This window comes from Argopecten irradians, chromosome 3 (genome assembly GCF_041381155.1).
Source record: "Argopecten irradians isolate NY chromosome 3, Ai_NY, whole genome shotgun sequence".
Lineage (NCBI taxonomy): Eukaryota > Metazoa > Mollusca > Bivalvia > Pectinida > Pectinidae > Argopecten > Argopecten irradians.
Window position 1 is genome coordinate 39,690,788 of NC_091136.1, and position 20,940 is coordinate 39,711,727.

Genomic DNA, 20,940 nt, shown 5'->3' on the forward strand with positions numbered 1-20,940 from the left:
TTAAACCATTTATAAAAGTGCTTCTAGATATTTTCTATGATTTTTTTTCAATTCCAGAGCATTAGTACGATCGAAACAATTTAATGTTCATGCCAAAGTTTGGCATTGAAAAAAAATCTAACGCGGTATGCAAATGATTGCTTTTGGTTATCTGAAATGTATGCCAATGATTAAAAAAAATACCAAAATCAATATCTGTTTCCGGAATATAGATTTAGTTCTGAATTCTTCATTGCTCTGATACCACTCTAGGTTATGCAATGTATTGTCATATAACAGGAATTCTTTTGAGAAAAAATATTGATCGAATGAGGATTTTCTTTTCTACAAACATACCTGGTTTAAAGACAAGCTCTCTATTAGTCTAAATTGGTTCAATGTTTTTTTTTAAATCTTTTTATTATTTTTATAAGGAGAATCTTCAAATGAACAAACGATTATTGACAAGTAACACGTTTGTTTTCAGTATTTATAAAGAAGCATCGATAAAACGAATCCGAACTGAAGATAAATTGTGAAAATATATTAATTCTTTGGTTTTTTTTAAAGTTTTGATGACATGAAAAAGAAAAAATACATTCATGGATGGCACAACATACAATATATACATATATGAAGTATTAGTGCATCAATAAAACCTTACAACATTAACATAAAGTTATTTCAACCTCCTGTACTTCAGTAAGAGTCAACAAAACTTCGCGCAATAAACACCAAACATAAAATAATACACTTCGTAACGGAGGTGGACGTAGTAAAAGGAAAAAGATGGAAAAGAAAAGTGATAATATTTACAAAGAACCCCCTACTTAGTATCCATATCCATATCCATATAAGTGATAATATTTACAAAGAACCCCCTACTTAGTATTCATATCCATATAAGTGATAATATTTACTAGGCCTATTGAATATCCAAAGACCCATTTCGTATACATACATGAATAACGGGAGCGTGACACATTCTAACTTTTTTTCACCATATTCAGAAATGATTTCATCATAAGCTTATACTGTATATGTTCAAAAATTGACTTGATAAAGAAAGTAAAAAAATAATATAATACAAAAACGCACACATTCATATTACAGAACATCTACTTTAATTGTTCTTTATTTTCCAGCTTAGAAAAGATGTTTTTAGTTTTTTTTTAATTTATAGGAACCATCGCAAATAATTAAACTTATTGTTGTGAAGATCATTAATCTTTAAATATTGTTTTTAGATATTTTTTTATCAGTTGTAGTTTTAGATGCCATATGCTTTCCATCAAAGTAAAATTTCTCTATTTCTGGCGTCCAACATCATGGTGTTTGTCATACATGAAGCAAATATAATAATATACAAATCTTATATTTGTATATGAATTATGCAAAACTTGTAAAATAACAGAATTTTCAATGATATATCGTTCACTACGACGCTAGTGTACCAAATTTTGCCCTCAAGGCATGACGGCGTTTCCTTGACAAATTTGGTGATAATATTGAAGTACTTCCGAAACAAGATGGTGCTAAATGTTCTTCCCACTCTACCTACCGCAAGTTTGCCCCGTTTTAAATGTTGTCCGCTTGATATGTTCGGGTAAGACCAACGTCTGGTTTGATTTCAGGTACAGCAAAATTGTCATTGCTTTTGAAGTATCAAATCATGAAATAACCTCAACGCCTTATAAATTGTTTTAGAACAACAACACAGATTACATATATTAAATATGAATATTTTGTATATCAAGCAAACAAGTTTCTGTTAACCGATTTATGGTTATAAAGATGAGCCCTAGGGGAACCAACAAAGTCTCTTAAGCTCATTAGTCCGAACCGTAAGGCGTTCTCAAGTACCCTCGAATGTCCAAACAAGAAACACCTGTTTGGAAAAGTAAATCACCAATCACAACAGCAGAGGTAAAGTTTGGTTTAGGGGTAGGTAATGGGATTAGTACTGATTGAGGGTAGCCGAAACCTTGTGGTTAACTGTCATGTAGGTGGGATGCGGTAGATCTTCACTCGGGTCTGTACGACAAACGCACACGATCACCGATATCTTTAGCATAATGAGAGGGAATACCCTATACTATTCCAGTAGGTTGCAACTTATATTATTGTGCAATTTTGTAAATGTCCTAGTGTACGTTGTTAGGATGTATAGATATTTCAAGATCACAAAAAATTCTAGAAAAAGACCAATAATGTTTCAAAATTAGTGAACTGAGAGAGTTGGACAACTTGTGCCCGATTCCATTGTATATATTTGATACAAATAAAATATGGTTAAATAAAAATTGTGAACTTTCAAAACATTTAATGATTTTTTTCCCCAATTACTTTCAAGGCACCTTTTGCACCGCATCTATATATGCTGAAACAAATGATTAAATATGATTATTATCCTTTTCATACGGGTCGATATATTATCTAAAAATTTGTTCTTTTGTAAAAATGAAAAATAGTTTTTTTATTTCTTTTTTGGCGGTAGTCTTATTTTCAAACACAATTCTGGACTGGGATGAAAATGTTAGTAGAGTTTTGCATAGATTGAAAGGCTTTGTTTTGTACTTCGTTCGAAAGGAATATTTGTGCGTCATTATCTCATTCATTATCTAAATATCACAGTGAACAATAGATGAAGTCATTTGCCTTTCCAATGGCGGTGAATTATTATCAAAATCATAAAATATCATTTCCACCTGTTTTTATCCAATCCTTAAAAAAGAAAACAATTGCTATACACAATACCATGATGCCGTCTTGAAGCAGTTTGGTAAGAAACAAATTGAATAAGATCAGTTTTGTTTTGCAGTTGCCTATTCACATTTCATATGTATGAACACAAATAAAAGTTACGTAAGACTTTAAGTTATGTTTAACAGTTTGAATAATGTAGTCAAATACACCAAAATAATAATAACAACAAAAGATTTACTGGATCTAAGATAATGAACCTATTAAAGCAGCAACAAGCTAAAATTAAACTTTGAGCATTAAAACCATGGTAGATATCTGAAAGGAAAACCAAACCTGATTAAGAATCATTGCAAGTTGGAATGGAAATAAAAAGAGAAAACTATTATGATTGGTAGTGTTCGTTTGGTTTTAAATTCTTTAGAATGTGATTCGACAAATGATAGTCAGAAGGCTATTGAAATTATACTTGGAGACAATTTCCAATAAAATTGACCGTAGCGGAATCGGCTCTTATATTCTATAAAGATGAATTTTTGCCAACGTCTATGATATACATCATGTATAACCTACAGTGTTGTGAGTTCGTAAGTGTGTTTTCTGTTTAGTCTGTATGTTTAACACTTAAAATTGGCATGAAATATGATAATTTGGAAATCTCTGTGTTCCCATATGAATTGATAATACACTTGTTTCAGGAGATAATTTTCGACTTTGTTTGGGCAAAGGATAACTTTCTGGAGAATGACTCACAGTGCTTTTTATTATAATGACCCCACCACGCCGATTATCCTGTAGTAAATTTCGTAAGAGGGTGTTCACAAAGATATTTTGAACGGATTTTTAATTTGAATCCTAAGAGGTATTAATCGAAATTGCAATCGGTTTATGACACGTTTGAGGAGGTGGACGGTTTTTATGTTTTGTAGGCCACCAATGTTGCAGAAAAAACCTCAGAACAAGAGCGGAAGTCGCTTCATGGTACGGATATAGCTTCCAAGATCTGGGCACGTACAGAGCTCTGCCAGACAATACAGCCAATTTGTCGCTCTATAGCCTCAACACTGTCCGCACGTTCAGAGTCCTCTGGATGGCAAAGCTTGCATTCAACGCCTCGTCGTGAAATTCGTTTTTGGCACGCCTTAAACATCGTTTAGTTTTAAAGAAGGGCTTTCTTCAATTCTTCATTTGTAGAGGTAATAGCCAAATGGGCATACAAAATAGACCGATATTCTATTGAGCTCAAGGTGGAAGCTTTCAGTAATTGGCAGTTCTCCTCTCTTTAATTTGGTGCTATATAAACTTATAGAAACAAGGATACCATTGTGGTCGGCTGTTTTCCACAAGAGATCCCCATAAACACATGAGGCCAGAATAGTGTCATGTCCTTATAAGGTGTATGTATGACCACCACCTCTCCCGTGCGACACAAGGGGAGCTAGGGTCAGTGACTCTATACTTTTTCAATGTCGGGCTAATTCATTACACTTATACTAAATACTAATAACAATAATACCCTCATTATCTCGCAATATGACACTGACCACATGTAGATAGGGGGCAGTCCAGCCACATCCTTCTGACCAAGGGTCAGCCATAAGCTACACCTCGAAATCTCACCACAATATACTCAATGGAGAATTAAATCCACTTAGACATCAGTTGATGAAAGACAGATGTACTTCAGATTTAACGATGCCAACCGTTTTGCTATTAAGTCAGTTTTTCGTTTAGATAGACCCTTAGAAATCATTTAATTGTGGTCAGACAATTGAAACTGGACAATTTGGTGGGAAGACCTAATGGACCACTGGTCACAGGAGCAACAAAAGGTAACCCAACCATTTATTGTTGAATTAATACAGGGAATACCAAATATTATACATACAGATGTTGATTTTCCTTTTTTGTTCAGGTCTTATTTTCACCTGTTTCCATTTGGCTATGTTTTCAGAAATATTGTGTTAAATGGATATTGCTGATATAGTTGTCATCGTTTTTCGTTTTTCCATTCTTTTGATTTCTACAGGCTAGAAAAGAAAGAAATTTCGTGTGATTGTTTTTGATAAATGAAAAAAAAAGACATGAAATGCTTGTAGATCATAAAATGATAATCATCTATCATTTCTAGTTAAAATGTTGTTGATTGATAACTTTGAATACACAGACTAACTTTATTATTTGCAGAATTATTTGAACAGAAAAAATATAAGAGCAACTTAAATACCTGCAATGAATAAATATAATTTTAAAAATGAATTGATTATATTGCCTATTTTCATGATTACAAAAAGTCCCTTCACTGCAAACAGCCTACTACTATTGATGTATTTTGTAATATCCGCGTAACATTTATTTCTTAACGCTATTGCAATCAAAGCTTAATCAAATTGTAACTATCCACTAAACACTAGTTCTTGTCTAAGGTTTTAATTCCCCATATATTTTTTCGCCTTTTTGCAAAGTTGAAACTGAGTGAGTAGATATCGTTTAACTAAGTTTAGATGTTTCCGTCGAGTTAAATGACTGAAGATCATTTCAAATAATTTTAATGTCTTATTGATGTATTGTATAGTATGCCAATTATTACAATATATTTCAGTCTATATTTTCCAATAAAATCCCCACAAATGGATGTCTATCTAGTTTAATTTTGTAATGCAGTGTTGTGAGTCCACCACAATGCAGGACATGGCGACTTAATTGTAAATAAGGTTCATATAAATGTTCCGAAATGAGTACTTTAAGAACTTTATGGTGTTTTGAAACATTTGCAATTCGTAAATAAAATTCTTTCATTCAAATTCAAGTTTCAAATACGAATAAATCCATGAGTTAAGTATTGACACAACGACCACAGATCTAGATTTTGAAAATGGCAGATGATTAGTAACTCACAGTTGACGATGATGATGTCCGTGTGAATATATTTTATTGCATTTCTTTACTTGATATTCCCAATCGTGAGCTGATAAATAGTATTTTCACCACACTATTTCCCCGGTGGTCTCAGTGACAGCATTGCTGATTAAATAATAATGCTGATATTGTATATTGTGTAAGCAATTTAATTTCAAAATCCGTTGTATTTGTGTTGATGTCGGAAAACTGACTTTGTTTTTATAGTTAATATTCATATTGCTGTGAAAGTTCGTATTGCAATAAAGAAAGCATATAAATATGTAGTTTATTCTGCCTTATTACTATGCGATTTCATACTGGTTTGCGCGCAACACTTACATACTATATATATATATATTATCTTAGTATATATACTATTGATAATAAGCGGTTTTTTCCGGTAGTTTTACTTGACAATTTGATTTCTTGTCAACATTAATAAATCTCATCATTAAAAATGTCATAAAACGTGAGTAATTAATTTAAATAAACGTTAAGATTATTATGAGTTTAAGATTTCAGAACTGTTTTAAAGTCGTTTGCCTCCATCTGTTGTGTTAGCAATGATTTTTTTAGTAATATTCTTATCTTTGTTTTCTGCGTAAAAAAAAATAAAAAAGAAAAAAAATCATAATAAGCCAATCACGACATTTCCTGATATCTTTTGCATTTCATACAGGCTCCATACTCTCCTCACATACCTTCTTATCATCATTGATATTATTGATAAATTTAAATTTGTTAAAAAAAAAATACTGAATGTTGTTTACTCTGAAGTTTATGAAACATTCGTAAAAAATGTCATCCATATTCAATTAGGGGATGCAGAAATGAGACCAAAAAGATATTTTTTTTAGTTTTGGTTGCCTTTTTTGCAAGAAACATCCCCAGTAACTTTTTTTTCGTTCATTTCGGTTTTAACGTAATTTATCTTAAAGGTTTCTTACATGTATTTTTTGTTATTATTTTAGTGCTATTTATCCTTACAAAAACGTTTTTTTTAAATACTTACAATTATATAGTACAAATCATTATTTAGAGGTACATATCTAATGAAAAATACCGTGCCTGTAATTTTCGCAAAAGACTTTGAAAACGAAGGATATCACCTAGAACGTTATATATCTTATCTGGACTTAAGTTCATTTGATACTTAAACTATGACAAAATATACAATAACTTTATAACTTTAAAAAGGAATTTGTGAATTATTTAATTTTAGCAATATTACGAGGTTTTTCATTGTTTCGGATCCAGTTATCTGCTATTTTATGCCAAGAAAATAAGGATAAAAATTATGCATTTTTCTTTGAAACAATATTACACCGGTTAATATTCCAATATAATCAGTTTGGCGTTGTGAAAAATACCATTAACAAAATTATCTTTCTTCTCAATTAGTTTGAAAGTTTGATAAAAAAAACCCATGAAGAGTGTTTCGCCTATTTCCAATTTCCCTTCTTCTAGTTAACGCAAGTGTTGTTTTGCCTTATTTCAGCAAGAAACGGAAACTATTAGTTTACAAAAATTTTCCGTACCAAAAATAGTTGCGAGTTTAACTTTTGGACAGATGCAGAATGATTTGTAAACCACAATTGTTTTGTTGCATTTTATTATTAAAGGTTAATTCAACTAAAATATGAACAAGGTTTTATCAGAGAAAGTGTTTCTCGAAGAAAATGAATCAATATGATTGACAGTTGTTTCATTGCACAATGAAATATTACCACACACAAGATAGAATCTAAAATCTTTTAATAATATAAACAAAATCTGGAAATGTATACCTATCTATTTTTTCCTTCCGAGAAGAAAAGAAAGCTGACAGCCATATGCTCTGTGCGCGTGTGGATCGTGTTGTCACACTAAAAAGAAAAACGTCTGGAGTCCGGAATATCATTTTATCTGACGTGGCCAATTCACTTCAAAGTTCCCAGGCTTTGTTTCATCTCCCTTGCTACATATCACAACCAGTGAAAGCCTGCTCACATACCAAGTTGGGATTGTCTTTGAAGTCGTATTACCTAGGTATAAATCAGACGATACTACTGCTAACTAACGCCTTTTCACCATGACAGCATTTTTGGCGCGCTAAGCACTACCCTAGTCGAACCCAATCCACTTACGTAGGAGCGTACATCAAGCAATGTAGTTCCTTTGACAACGTCGTGAGTTTGAGGACAGGGAAATGTCTTCCGTCATCGTAGAGATGAGAGAGTTGTCGGTGCCCGTGTGTCCGCTATGCGTTTGATCCCAGTAAGCCCCCTCAGTTGGACACAGCGATAAGGCCAATCCATGTACCCGTATCTCAAACTGGACCCCAGATCAAACGTGCTCATAAATTATCACCCGAGTAACGAACAATTATATTGCATTTTCAGATGTAGTTGTATTTTGTCGATTTATAATATATCGAGATATTACATATGAAATTATTACATGACATATTTGCGTCATAAGTATGGCATTATTACTGATTTTACGATCCCATTTATAGTTTTGTAAAAATTGCTTTCTGCTCAAAACATGTTTTGTTAGGTTTTTTTATCATAAGCTTTAAAAAGTCTAATTTCGTAAAATGTTTAGTTTGTAAATCATATTAAAGAATATGGACTATCATTAAATCTAATATTTCCTTAAGAGCATGTGTTTATCAATTTATTCACTCTCGTTTTGATAGGTGATCAGTGCCTTGCCTTCATCAAAAAGATATGGAAAAAACATACGTACACACGTACGTGAAAAAAAAACCCAAAAATTTTCATTTTCGTATCATCTGCACTAGATTTTATTACATCACAGTATAATGTATATGACGTGTTCCTGACTTGATGATCGTCTGTAAGACGGATGTCATTTAAGGGAAAAACGCTAATAATGTCTTCCTTTTTCTTTTTCAAGAATCTCTTCTGAACTTAATTTAAGTTTATACTGAACTTTTTCTTATGGATTTTAGAATGCTGTTAGCATGTATTCATCATATTTAGGTTTAGATTCGCAATACAATCTTAATCATTATGAACTATTGCTTGAAACGAAATTTGAACAGAACAACTGGGACACTTTTAATTTAACAGAGTGTTCGAGATTTTTGTGTAAAGATAACAAGATGCAGTTGTTAATTTTATTAATTTTGATTACAAAAATACTATTTATACTTACCTAATGCTGACACAGTCACTTTGATTTCCGAGCAAGACATTTATTTCTAATGTTTATATACTGAAAGTGTTATTAATATGAAAACTGAATAAAATATAAAAAAAAACACCCAAGGAATAGAACCCAAACAATATTAAGTAATAACAAATGGCTTCAAGTCTACTTTCTGAATTATTTAATTAAAACTAGTCAATTAGATTGCGCATTTCCTGTCTTTCCTGATAAATAGTGATTTGTGTTCTTTTGAAAGCAATAATGAGACCTTAATCAAATTGAAATAAAAATAATAGCCAGGTATTCCAAATGATTAAGCATTCTCTGTTCCACCGTAAACTCAAGCTCGGGTAAAGTCAAATCTTAATTTTTGAATTTTTAGACATATTACTACACGAAACAAAACAATTAGAAGAGCAACTGAACATTTTAGTCGATGAATATGTTAGGCTCAAGTATAAGGAAAAAAAGTTCCTAAGGGATCTTAAAAAAGTTTAAATTGTTTTATCCCTTATTCAAAACAATGTTGTTTCCACAACCTTATATCTAACTCTTAAGCATACACTCTTAAACCAAAATTAACCCTATCAACAATCCTAGCACTCATCCTAAACTGAACTAGTTTCTTCGAAACTGCTTTTCTGTGTTATGTCAAAATGAATGTCGTTTATCGAAGACAATCGAAACCTTCTATATATCAAATGAATTTGCTTTATACTATCATAATTAGAAATGATAAATAAATTTTAAAGAAAAGAAATCCAATATATTTCGTTAAAAATAACAATTGACTAATGTCTATACAATTTCTTTGACTTACAACAATATATTATGCGTTATTGGAGGCGTGGTACAAAATATGAACTAATTAACACGATCCTTAAATTATAAGCTAATTTTAAATCAAAATGAAAATCTCAAGTTCAATTAAAGACGCATGTAAACGCCAAGTTTTTCATTTAAGAGCATGTTTTCTAGACGTATAAGGTGAGCGTGATATTTACAACATATTTTGCTAATGTCATATTTCCCTTCAACACAAATTAATGTTGTAGGGGAAAATTTGAATGGATATTCAAATACTATGAATGAAGACTCATATGTCACTTTCTTATATACACCAATTAAAAACACGATTTCAATACCAGCTCTTTGTCGCGGTCAAATCGAGTCAGGTCTACCATGGGTAGTGTATAAATCACACACTCTTCTCATCCGGACCTTTCTGACCCGTCTCCGAGCAATCAATTAGTGTCGACTTCCGTTACATCAAGTCAAGATTGCGGAATATCATATTTCTCCTATATGATGGCATCACATCAGTCACGGTGCTTCAATGTGCCAGTTGTAGATTACAAGATTGATTTTAAATGTCTGGAATCAATCAAACTAGTCTAAAACAGGCATAGGGAAGCCACACCTTTCGTCGAGCAAATTTTGTTTGTTTGTTAAACCCTCCAAGGTACAGAAAGCCATTAAGCGGGACCGTGTTATATTGGGAGAGTTCGGGATGGATTTGGGTCGGATTAGAAATCCAATCCCTCACCATAGCGAGAGACGTGAGATACTCTGAAGTATCCGGGTGGATGCAAGATTTCTGGAGCCGCCATCAATCTGATAGAAGGAGCCGACTAAATTGGTAGGGTTCCACTGATCTTTTTAATAAACGACATGGATATGGATGAGATGATGAAGATGCAACTAACGTAATGATATCCTAGCCTGTCCTTCTTGTGTTTTTGTCATAACGGTGAGACTTCATAATGGTGACATAAGATCACCAGCAATATAACATTCGCCCAGAACATCACACAGAGAACTAGTTCTGTATTCAACGTAGTAAACACTCGATCCATATACTTAAGTAGTAAAGTAATAATGAACAGAGATTCCCTACTCATGACAGAGTGGCATTGTTATGTTTACAAAATGAAAAAAAACCTGTCAAAATACGTAATTTTGAACATATTTTGAAACATCTTAGACTAATCTATTATATATATATAAGATATATGAGATATCTATCTCATGAAGAAATGATATATTTTTCCAAAATAAACACTGTTGAAGAGAACACGTTTATTTGTTATAAATAAAAATCACTCCCGTTTCACGTCCGTATAACCATTTCTAATTAAACAAATTTATCTAATTACACTTTTTTGTAAATTGCTGAAATGCATAACAGATTATGGACACAAAACAAATTCGTTTCTTTCCCTTGAGATTTGCCTTTTTCGTAGCAGATACGCATCCATCTCTCAATTTTACTTTTTTTTGTCATAGTTATTTCTTCTCTTCCGTTCTTTCTTTGTTTTTTAATCATGACACAGTCACTACGTATGTTAAGGTTTATTGGTATCTATTTCTAAATATATTTACTATCGATACTTTCAATATATTACCTATTAAGGTTTAGCTGGATGTTATCTACGGATACCTCTGGGTGGTTGTCTTTAATCCTCCCTTTCAGTCATGGTATTAGTGACTGTTCCAGGTATACTTATTGTACTAAAATTTACGTCAGTAGTATCCTTACGTTTTACGCAATATGTTGATTAAAAATGTGAAGATTCATTGTTCGGGTAGTCTGTTCAACTCCTAACCTTTTTCATACTCCTGTTCAGAATACATGGATCTAAACAAGCTTACTGATATATATTAATAAGATACCTATATTTTTGTGACCGAGGTTTCAACATTACTGCACACCATTTTATTTTTTGCCTATACAATATCCTTATTTTCCCCATGTTCTCTACATAAATTAGTGATCAAGTGTTCTTACTGGACAACTGGACAATAAAATATACGTTTTTACAATATTTAAATTCGCGTTTGACTCTCCCGCGAAATTACGCGAAAATTTGTATCTCACGAAAATAATGTAGTTTACAGTATCGTATTTCATTGGAACTCAATCACCTTTCAGGACACAACATGAAAAAAATCTGAACTACAAGTATTTGATGAAATTAATGTAATTAATGTAAGTAATGTAATTTTTGAACTGAGGTTTTTAGAGGTACACAAGCCGATCTTTTGTAATTGTTTACTACATATGCATTGATTCTTGTAATTATATAGATCACACTTACTTTCATTGTCATTTTTATATCCATACATACATTGTTACGAGCTGTTAAAAATTAATAATATTGATTAATTATTAATAAACACATGTATAATTTCAAAAAGTTCAACAAAGATATAATTGCCAATTACGAAAACAGTAAAAGTTGCCGATAAACTAATTGCATGTATCCTATATCATTGGAGAAGAGAAATATCATTTTACATCTATTTTTTTTCTAAATACTACTTTTATTTTGAACAAGCCATGACAATAATGCAGTAGTTTTCGTCCATAAAATGAAATCTTTCCGGTCGAATTCTTGAATAGGAAACTGAAGAGGTTTAATAATATCTGCCAATACAATACCATCAACCAATTTACATGCTGAATCAAACAGCGATATTTCAAGTGTAAATTACAAAAGCATATTGACCTTCGATGTCTTTGATATCAATTAACAAACGTATCTCCGCTGCATATATATTACTGCTGAAAATTGGAAACCATTTCACGTGCCGTTGATTTATCGATCGGTTCACTAATTTATTTTTTCAATTAAAATGTCGAAAACAATGTTTAACACTGGGACTAAAATGGTGTGGTTTAATGAAAACAAACCAATAAACTGCTCTTATTGTTTCATTTGACATTTTACCTTAACGAGATCTCGTTAATGAATTTGACTGGTTATTCATACTTGCAGGTGCTTGATTATCTATTTGTGCTCTTTGAAGAATATCATCAAATGATTTTTAATCATGTCTAACGGGACCGCAATACAGACAGAGGATCGAGTTCTCTCCTCAGAAGCCAGCTGGAGAATTGCGTTCACGGTGAATGGGACGAACAATTACCATGATTTTTACTTCCATTTTACAGATGATAATATTCTCGGCTGGGTGAGCTTTGATGGTAATAGTTATAATATCATGTTGATTAAATTGGCGACTATTCCTTTAACCAAACCCATAGTGAGATCGATATGAGAATGGCGAGCAGACAGGCGTGGTTATTTGTATATGTTTGCTGTCACTGAACCCCAACCGGAGGCTGGTATTGTCATTCAGCGGTCTTTCATGACCACGGTTCGACAGTGCTCCCATTAACAGCCTTTTTTTATTCTATTGTAGAGGCCATACGATTAGGGGATTATCGTCCCATCCTCCAGGGAGGCAGAGTAATGAACCAAATGAAGCCTAAACGGACCCAATACGGACTCCTCTCATAGTACAGTAGTGTATTGAGACGGCGGCCATGTTTGGGCAAATAATCCACCGAAATCAATTGAAACTTGTAGAGCTGTTTATATAATCAACTGATAACATGCTATAAAATCACTGAATCGTAAGGGTGACGGGAAACACAAATAAAGCTGATACACAAACAAATAAATAAATATAGTGTTGTCTTCAACGTGTTGCGAAAAATTTAATTTGAATTATGGTAATAGTTTGATATTTTAAACCCTCGAACATTAAATTGTTTTATGACAATTATTAATTACAAATTAAATAGATTCTTTTTAAAATAGAGTTTATTAGTTTAGATAGTAACATGAATACCATGATAAAAATGACATAAATTTTCCAATTGAACTTGATACTTATTCACTTAATGAAATAGCATCACTGGTAAAGAAAACAAAAAATCACAAGATATGTTTAAATTATATAACAATTATTATATCCTGTTGTTATAATACTAAAATCAGATTAAACATGTTTAAAGCTTTATCTTGTTAAGTGTTTTTTATGAATGCCAGCTGAGTAATTCAACACGATCGCTAAATAAACACCCTACAATATAAAATACAATATTTGTATTTGTTTTAGTTGAAATCCTGTATATGAGGTAATATTTACCCAGGGATTATGCTTCCCGGGGCTTTGTTGGTATCGTCGTAACTATATATGCTAAATAAAGAAATAGTGTGTTATCTATATTGAATTAACGTCTGATATAGGTTCCGTTTTACCCATACGGCCTTTTCTTAAGAAAAGAATACATCGTTTTATCAGAAAATGGTTGGAATTTAGGAAAAAAATCAACATTTGAAAAAATTCTTCAAATTCTGTAAAATTTCAGTTAATTATATATATATTACATTTCTTAGATTAGTAAATATTGGCCTGGCATGTAATTACAGGTTGTAAGGAATTATACATGTGTCATGATAATGGATTCTAACAATAGCAAATATACATGTATACATATAAAAGAAATAAGCTGTATACCGTGCCAACAAGGCGTTTTCTTACCTACATACATGTAATTTTAACAGGGGAGACTTCAGCAACCTTTGTTAATTAAAGCTTGATTACGTAATTATTGTCCCTTACTTTGCATTCCATTTGTGTTCATATCTCACCTCTATTGAATGAATCTTGAATAGCACCTAGCCTATTTGATAATCAAATTATACTTGAATAATTCTTAGGAAAATGCTATTGATATTTCAACTGTGTTTTTTCAAATATTATAAATGTTCAACGATTTTGGTCCCCTCAAATTCAGCAAACGTCGCTTATATTAAAATTGGGATACCTCTTTCCAAATAGATAATTAAGTTTTAAAATATCTAGATGATTGAGGAAAGTATTCAAAATCCTGGTAAATTTTTCTCTAGAAAGATTTTGGAAAGAACATCGACAATTGTTTTCATGGGCTTCATATATAAACAATAAGGTAACAGGTTTACTATTTAAGCATTGATGTTACTGTTTTTTTAACTTCATCGGGATATGAAAAATAGTTACATTAATGCTTATAATTAATTTTTCAGATTACTTGCTAACATAAAACACGTTTAAATGTGTGATTCAATTGACTTTCCAATGGATTATTTATCCAAATTAATACGCAACTTCGACGTCTTTATTGTGACGTCATGATAACGTCGAGTTTTCGCGATATTCTCGGATTTTGTTTTTCATAGTATATGAAGAAAAAGTATCATCTAATCAGAAAGTTAGATTTTGTATGAAAACAAATAAAAATTAATTATTTCAGAATAATAAGATCCTTTCTTGTTTTAGAAGATAATATTGCACAATAACTCATGCAATCTACAGATGTTTACTTAAAAGACGATTTCTTTATCATGTTCTATTCTTGAATAATTTGTATTTTCCTATTTTCTATTTCATTTCCTTTGAATAAAGCAATTAGGATAAACTTTGAACTTATGTAATATTTTCCCTTTACAGTTACGAAACTAATGTAGATATGGTAAAAATGTAATACTTGTGTATATCAGCCTTTCATAGTTATACATGTACATATCCTCTCACCACATACAGATCGTTGATCTTGGAAGATAGAAACGCTGTTGAGTGAAAAGTAAAACACAAGGTCTACTGGTGCACACTAAACATATGTGCTTTTAAAGTTTACAGTTTACAGAAAGATTAAAAAAATCATTTTTAGTAAGCATGTGCTTCGGTCGTTATCTTAAAATTGGTGACATCTTCTCAAATATTCGTCAACTAAAACATAAGTATATGACTCCAATAAAATCAAATTATATCACTTTGTTTAATTCAATAAGTTTTCGATAAAATTTATTAAAGAATAATCATATAAGCTGTTATTCTGGAATTGCTTCACAGAATATTCACAAGAAGAAAAAGGTTAACCTCTAATACAATATTTTAAAATGCTTACGGGTAACTTTTTGATTTCAACAAAATTTTATCACATGCATCAAAGTGACTGAACATCAGGCTACACCTGTTTCTAAATCCTTTCAAAATTAATAATTTTCACCTTCTACATTTTAGCATTGTCAACTTTGTTTATCTTTTATTTTATCACACATCTTTTCTCTTTTAAGCATCCAACATCAATGATAAAAAGAAAAACAAAAATCGTTGTCAATTTTTTTCATCTTTACTGTTTTCCGCATTTTTTTTATAAAAATTCTACAACATAATAATTTTTTTTAAATACATTTCAGTTTTAGTGATATAATATAAGCAAAAATCTTGAATGGATCATGAACATTATACATACATGTACCAAAACAAAAATTGAAATATTAATATAGCACAAAACCGTGGATTTCCGTACATAGAAAGATACATCATTAAAAAAACAAAGCTTATGGCTGATACTATATTTGAGACCATCAGCGAGAAGAACCGTCCAACAAGACGCATTGGCCATAACAGCAGTAATTTGCATCAAACTTTTTAACAAGGCTTTTGTGATAGGTCAACTCTGAACAATATAAATCCATACAAAGTGGCATTCAAACCATGACTTTTTATAAGTTGTAAAATATAAAGATTCATATGGGAAAGTCGAGCAAGATGAATTGACAAGAATTGACAAACCGAACAACGGTTTTTATCAAAGGAAAACTAAACAATGGTATTTATAAAAGTAAATAAATAAAGATTTTGTATTTGGCAGTCGTAATATAAGAATTGTTAAGATAATGATCGAAGAACAATTATTTACAGTATGAAATACCATAACTTAAAAATAATGACAATGGAAGAACTAATTTAGAATGACCTAATGAGTTATAGTCATAAATATAAAAATAGAATAAAATATAACATATATGTCAGTATTTATCATAGATAAGAGTTAATAAAAACCAAGCCTAGAAATCAAACGAGGAGAGTATGCATAGACATAAACATCAATAGCAATAAGAAATGTGCACGTGGTGATTGCTATGATCTAATATACTATACATATATTCATACGTGACATATAATTATTGATTTCATATAATACATATTATTATGTACATATACAATGAATTGTTTACAAAACAATGGATATCTAGCTCTGTATCTGATTTTATATGAATACATGTATATAGTATGAACAATGCTGTGTTATATAAGATGGAGGATCCATTATCATTATTCTGTTTTGACATGAAGATTAAAGTCAGTGGCTGGTTTAATGATAAACGTTTCCGAAATAGGTGTATATTTTATACATTTTTAGACCACATGAGTTTTCATTTTCGCTCACCAAGATTCGCTAAAATAAAATTATCCGGGATTCGATGAAAATATATCTTGGATAAATCATTCATTTAGATCTTTTTCATACCTTGATTATGTGATACTTGTTAAGCAGTTTAATGGTGACATAAAAATAAACTCTTCCCTTATTAAAACGCCGAGATAATATCTTAAATTGCATACGGTCTCTGAGCACAATAAAGAACATATCTACCAAATAACATTGTTCAATGGAAATCCGATAAAGGCATTAGCTACAGAGAATTTTTTTTTATTTATCAATGGATAAGAAAACCAACAAATAGTTATATTTTAGTATATAAATCACAGTTAATGCTTAATAACATGTAAATAAAAGTTTTGTTTTTCAAAATCTCAAACACAACCATAAAAAAAAAGAAATAATTATAAGAAATTAAGAATAAATAATCTCAATAAATATTATATAATTAGAATAAGAATACTTCAACACAATTGACAAGAGAAATGATATATAATAATGCGTATGATATTTAATGAAATAAACAAGTAATTGCAAAGAATACGATTCGATATAGACTAATAATAAGACAGTGAGTTGAAATTGAATACAATATTGATATTGATTAACTTAGGAGCATAAAAATTGGTGAAGATATTTGCGAACTATCCATACAACAGGACCATTTGTAAACGATGACCTACTGGTGCTTAATCTTGCAAATATGATTAAAACCAGATCTGCATTACGCATACGTATCTGGTGTTTGCTAAATTATTAATGCTATTACGGAATGTAACAAAGTACAACCAGTTTCCCTATTTCATTTTTCTGAAACAAAGTGTTATAATGAACACAGAAACATATATGGTACCTTAAATAAAAGCACAACATCAAATTGTACGCGAAGATGAGCACCAAATAATTTCATGTACTTAAAAAATGTAGAACTGGTATTTCTTTATGCCTATTAAATTATTGTACAATAGAACAATACCTTTTATACATAATCGTTTGTACTAATTGTACATTCACATCGTGATAAAATTTTACTTATAATATAAATGGAACAATACATTTTAAAATGGAATACCTTGGAGTTTTACCTAGATATCGCGATTTTTAACTTTCATATATTTACCATCTTTTTTTCATTTTAACGACATGACATAATACTTTTTGATAATCAGCATGTATTGTAATTGCTATACCTGTCCTTCTTTTTCTCTGTTTTAATATGATATAATCCCTTTAACTTCCAAAAATCCATCAAGCAAAAATCACAAGGCCGTCGGTTAAAATAGGGGTTAATCGTCAAAATATCCCTTATGTGTTGGCAACTCAACGTGCACACTATACTGAACCACTACATCATCACATCTTTAATGCAGGTGAATTGATGCATTGTCATTTCAACTCGTTTTCCTGTTGTTTTTCCTCCAACGTGTTCCCTATTCATTCTCAGAACTGGTGGCGGTGTTGGTGAATTTTTATCCAGTTCATGAATCGTAATCTATGATACTCGGATCTGAAATATAAATATAGACAATCAACAGTTTTATCAGAGAAATAATATTGACAGTGATTAAAGTATCGCTTGTACAGTTCTAAACGTCAGGCCATGAGGACTTTATATGTGTAGACACAGCTTACAGCCCGTACGGAGTAGGTAAAGCCGACTGTGTACAGAAGAGTAAATATCTGCAGCTATGTACATGACACTCTCCATTTGTGTTTACCAAATTTCAACAGCTTGTAAGGCAAATATAACATTAATTTATCACATCGATTTATTTACAAGTTTGTATTTGGGAGATAAATGTAGCGATGTTGTATGACTCCTGAGTAGCGATGCGCTCCTTACTACAGAAATCTACGACGGAATGTTTAAATCGCCTCGACGACATAATCTCAGAGAACGACACGTGCAGCTTTAAAGTATTTCATGTTTTATGCGCATTTATATTGGATGATAAAATTAAAGCCAGAAATCACCTTAAAGACTTAAAGTGATATTTACACCAGCGATTACCAATATCGTAAATAATAGTTAAAAATCATTTATGAAATAAAAAAACCCATTATTTTCCGATCTTAAAACATAAAACACATCAATTTTTGCCTTAAAAGCTTAGCAGGTTTTTAAAGAAATTCATTTCAAATCTTACAGAAAATTGTGTAAAATCCTTTAGGTTTTTATTATTACTTTCAAAACGGTTACTATTTCTTTCCTAAATGTATGTTACTACTTCATGACGTATGACGCCTAAACCATGATAATCATATATATCTCCATGTCTATTTAAAGCTGAGCAGAGATTAAAATGAGATTAATGGATTCGAACTCCTCATCATCTTTTTATTTATATATAATTCAATATTTTTAGTACTATTACTTTCCTTAAACCATTGTATAAAGACAAAAACAAGTTTGTACGAAGATATGTTAACAACAATATTGAAGAGAGCGTGACTGCGAAGAAAAGTTATTTTCTGATCGGCATTTTACAAGCAGTTGCATGCTTTGTTTCTGATTACAACATTGCATGTCTCGGTCCATTATCACGCATTAGTATAAAACACTTGTCAACCAATCATTTCATCTTAACGGAAACATCGTCCGGAAAGAAACGACATCGCCTACTCGGTTTTCATTTTAGAAGTGATTGTTGCAAAATATTGGTTGACATCTTTTGGTTTATATTTGATTTTTAGTTAATAATTTTGTTCATCTTAATAATTCCAGCAAATTTATTTGATTCATTGATTGTTTGTACAATTGCTTTACTAGTAAAATTTTGTGTGAATATTTGTGTCATACGTGGGCGAGCCAAGCTGACAAGTCTCTTATTAAATGATCTAAGTCGTTTATAAGCTGGTGTAATATCAGACGAAGCCTTAATCATCTAATCAAAAACTGTTCCCAACACTAGCAGACGATAATCATCTAACGTCATTTGATGGAATTAAAGTGTCCTGTTGGTCGACCCTGCGATAGTGGCGCCCCCTAGGTACAAGTCATGTGACAGTCTGACTCTAATGAGCTCGTTTAACATATCACCCTGCACGCGCTAGACTGTCATTGTATAAATTAGCTCCATCATCACATGGTCTGATGGTCGACAATTAGACATATTTAGTTGGGCGGGTTTTTATATTCAAACGACAGCATTAACATAAATGCAAAAGGGGTGTAGAGCACAATAATAAGTTCTTGTAACAATAATATATGTTTTAAACCAACATACTATCCGCAAGATAAAATTAACCAAAGAAAGGAGACATGCAAATGTATTAACGACGAAATGCTCGTTTCAATAAGTGGTTTACAGCAATTTGCATGAGCTATGATATTCACATATAATGATAACAAAATTCTTATAATTATGTTTAACAAATACACCTATATATTCATTTACGCCCAAAGAAATTTTAGAACAATGAACAATGTGATAGTCATAATTGTTTATATCTATATACTTTTTCGTAAAAAACTAAAGTTAAAACATTGGAACTATGCATTTAATTTGAAGTTGTAGATGACTGTGGAATTGAATTTTAGTGAAAATAGCATATGGTGATTGCATTCAAGCCTTTAGCGTATAACAACCTAGACTTTCGTGACATTTATTCAGATTTTGTTGTAAAATATTGTAAAACATTGTAGCGTCTGTGGTTTTATTGTTGTGTAAGTCTTGTCACCTGTTCACATCGAAAGTGCCCTTGCGGCCATCTTACGGCTTAACTAGTGTGACACCTTTAACCGGCTCATGTTTAGCTGTAAGTAAGAATGTTTGTTTAAACGTTAGGAGAAGAATTTGGTACATACAGCCTAATTAGGATATGTTGACATAAGCTGATGCGAACTTAATTGGTGTGACCAAAGGACATGGTGTTGGACGGCCGAGAAAGGCAGCGGGCATTCAACACGAATTTACTTCTACAAGTAAACAAACATTGGTCATTCTTGGGCAAACATCAGCTAATATTGGCAAACAAACAGGCCGAGGAAATTCGCCAAAACGGGAAATAGACATGATTGCAGAATTCGGTACTGTGTGAGGCAGAAGAATGCTGAGGCGATTTTCTCACCAGAATCGTAGAGACCACGCCAAGTTTGTACTATAGATCATGTCAGGTGTTACCAAAAGAATGGGCGG

General features: G+C 31.5%; 1 protein-coding gene and 1 long non-coding RNA gene across 2 annotated transcripts in view; both read right to left on the bottom strand.

Annotated features, from left to right (window-relative positions):
- LOC138318556 (phosphofurin acidic cluster sorting protein 2-like) overlaps positions 1–20,940 on the bottom strand; it is a 375,127-nt gene that overhangs the window by 185,874 nt on the left and 168,313 nt on the right. The gene's annotated exons all lie outside the window — the stretch shown is intronic.
- Positions 13,444–20,940, bottom strand: part of LOC138318554 (uncharacterized) — a 31,220-nt gene continuing 23,723 nt past the window's right edge. Inside the window, exon 3 of the long non-coding RNA XR_011207886.1 lies at positions 13,444–18,308. This is a non-coding gene — a long non-coding RNA (uncharacterized lncRNA). The remainder of the gene's footprint in view (positions 18,309–20,940) is intronic.